This window comes from Trichechus manatus, unplaced genomic scaffold, assembly GCF_000243295.1.
Source record: "Trichechus manatus latirostris isolate Lorelei unplaced genomic scaffold, TriManLat1.0 scaffold00059, whole genome shotgun sequence".
Taxonomy (NCBI): Eukaryota; Metazoa; Chordata; class Mammalia; order Sirenia; family Trichechidae; genus Trichechus; species Trichechus manatus.
In genome coordinates this window covers 121,941-125,247 of record NW_004443995.1, presented here as the reverse complement: position 1 = coordinate 125,247, position 3,307 = coordinate 121,941, and positions in this window count along the sequence as shown.

The following is a 3,307-nucleotide window of genomic DNA, read 5'->3' as shown; positions in this document are numbered from 1 at the left end:
TACCTTTTCAATCTCTTCTTTTGTTATAGGTTTATTTAGTTGTTCTACCTTCATGTTATTTTAGGTAGGTAGTGTGTTTCTAGAAATTTGTCCATTTCCTGTAGGTTTTCAAATTTGTTAAGAGTACAATTTTTCATAGTATTCTCTTATGATTCTTTTAATTTCAGTTGGGTCTGTTGTGATATTGCCCATCACATTTCTTATTTGGGTTATTTACCTCCTCTCTTGTTTTTCTTTTCTCAGTTTGGCCAATAGTTTATAGATTTTGTTGATCTTTTCAGAGAACCAACTTTTGGTCTTAACTCTTTCAATTGTTTTTCTATTCTGTATTTCATTTAATTCTGCTCTAATTTTTACTATTTGCTTTACTCTTCTGCCCGAGGGCTTCTTTGCTGTTATTTGTTCAAGTTGTAGGGTTAATTTTTTTATTTTAGCCCTTTCTTCTTTTTGGATGTGCACATTTATTGCTATAAATTGACCTCTGAGCACTGCTTTTGCTATGTCCCAAAGGTTCCAGTAGGATGTGTTTTAATTCTCTTTTGATTCTATGAACTTCTTTATTCCGTCCTTAATTTCTTCTGTAACCCAGCAGTTTCTGAGCAAGGTGTTGTTCAGTTTCCATGTGTTTTTTTTTCCTTGCTTTTTCTGTTATTGATTTCTACTTTTATGGTTTTATGGTCAGAAAAGATGCTTTGTAATATTTCAATGCTTTGGATTCTGTTAAGGTTTGATTTATGGCCTAATATGTGGTCTATTCTGCAGAATGTTCCATTTGCGTCGGAAAAGAAAGTATACTTGGCTGCTATTGAGTGGAGTGTATATGTCTATGAGATCAAGTTGCTTGATTACAGCATTTAGATCTTTTGTGTCTTTATTGAGCTTCTTTCTGGATGTTCTGTCCTTCACCGAAAGTGGTGTGTTGAAGTCTCCTACTATTATTGTGGATCTGTCTTCTCTTTTCATTGCCGTTAGAGCTTATGTATTTTGAAGCCCTGTCGTTGGGTGTGTAAATATTTTTTATGGTTATGTCCTCCTAGTGTATTGACCCTTTAATCATTATATAGTGTCCTTCCTTATCCTTTGTGGTGGATTTTACTTTAAAGACTATTTACAGATTAATATTGCTACTCCTGCTCTTTTTTGATTGTTGTTTGCTTGATATATTTTTTCCATCCTTTGAGTTTTAGTTTGTTCCTTTGAGTCTAAGGTGTGTCTCTTGTAGGCAACATAAAGACAGATCATGTTTTTTTACCCATTTAGCCACCCTCTTTATTGATGCATTTAGTCCATTTACATTCAGCATAATTGATGAGTTTAGTACTGTCTTTTTGATGTATTTTTTTGTGTGTTGTTGACAGTTTCTTTCTTCCACTTAATTTTCTGTGCTGAGTCATTTTTCTTTATGTATTTTCTTTTCATTGTTGTTGATTTTGTATTTGCTGAGCCTTTATGTTTTCCTTGTTTTTTTATTTCGATGTGTATGATTGTTAGTTTCCTTTGTGGTTACATTAATATTTACCTCTATTTTTCTAAGTTTAGACCAATCTTTTATTTCTTTATATCACCTTGGCTTCCTCTCCATATGAAAGATCTATGACATTTTTTACTCCCTTTTCTTTTGTTTTGTTTTAATGTTTTCATCTTTTACATATTGACATCACTGTTTCTCTATTTTCAGTGTTTTAGCTTTATTTTTGTGAGTGACTTCCCTATCTGGGTTGACATCTGGTTGTTCTGTCCTGTGTTCTAGTCTTGGGTTGTTAACTGATGTTATTTTCTAACCAGAAGACTCCTTTTAGTATTTCTTGTAATTTTGGTTTGGTTTTTACAAATTCCCTTAACTTCTGTTTATCTGGAAATACCCTAATTTCACCATCATATTTGAATGATGGTTTTGCTGGATATGTAATTCTTGGCTGGTAATTTTTTTTCTTCAAAGGTTTATATAAGTCATTCCATTGTTTTCTTGCCCACATGGTTTCTGTTGAGTAGTCTGAGCTTAGTCTTATTGACTTGGCTTTGTAGATGACTTTTCGTTTATCCCTAGCCACTCTTAAAATTCTCTATCTTTGGTTTTGGCAAGTTTGATTATGTCCTGATGACTTTCCTTTTGGGATCTACCTTGTGTAGGGTTTGATGAGCATCTTGGACAGATATCTTCTCATCTTTCATGATTATCAGGGAAGTTTTCTGCCAACAAATCTTCAACAATTCTGTGTATTTTCTGTTATCCCCTGTTCTAGTACTCCAATCACTCGTAGGTTATTCCTCGATAGTGTCCCACATAATTCTTAGGGTTTCTTCATTTTTTAAAATCTGATTTTTCCTCAAATAAGTTGATGTCATGTGCTTTATCTTCAGTCTCACTAATTCTGACTTCCATTGCCTCAGTTCTGCTCCAATGATTTTGTATTGTCTAATTCTAAAATTTTATTGTTAATCTTTTGAATTTCTATTTGCTGTCTATGAATTCTTTCAGCCTGTTAAATTTGTCATTATGCCCTTGTCTAATCTTCTTAAGTTCCTCTATTGCTTTGTCTGTGTGTTCCTTGTCTTGTTCTGTGTTTTGCATGATCTCCTTCCTGATCTCTTGAAAGAGCCCTGTATATTAATCTTTTGAATTCTACCTCTGGTAATTCCAAGACATTCTCTTCCTCCAGAAGGTTTCTTGATTGTTTTAGGCACTTGCTGAAGCCATCATGGTCTGCCTCTTTCTGTGACATTATATTGACTGCTGTCTCCGAGCCATCAGTAAGTTATTGTATTTGTTTGCTTACTGTGCCCTAGCTTCTTGTTCTGCTTGGATATGCCCAAACAGGCTGGTCGTGTGAGCTAGTTTGATTACTGGAAATCTTTGAAGCTCTCACATCCTGTCTCCAGGTGGCTAGAGCTGTTTCTAGGTATATGAGCCCAGGAGTCCATTTACTTTTCTTGTATGGATTCAGTTCAGGTGTCCACATAGTTGGTCACCAAATGAGTGATGCAGGCTCTCACCTACAGTCCTAGACAGGCAGGGGTGATTGAAGTAGGTTTGGGTATCTGGCTACAGTAGGGGGTCATGCGCTGAGCAAGGCAGGGGGCTGACAGCTGCCCGAGTGTCTGAGAGTAAAGCTTGTCCCCTGTTGCCTAGAGCCTGTAGGTGGGTAGGTTTTGCAGCCAACAGTTTATCGATTTCATTGAACTTTTCAAAGAACCAACTTTTGGTCTTGTTAACTCTTTCAATTGTTTTTTCTATTTATTTAATTTTGCTCTAATTTTTTATTATTTGCTTTCTTCTGGTTCCTGAGGACTTCTTTTTTTTTTTTTT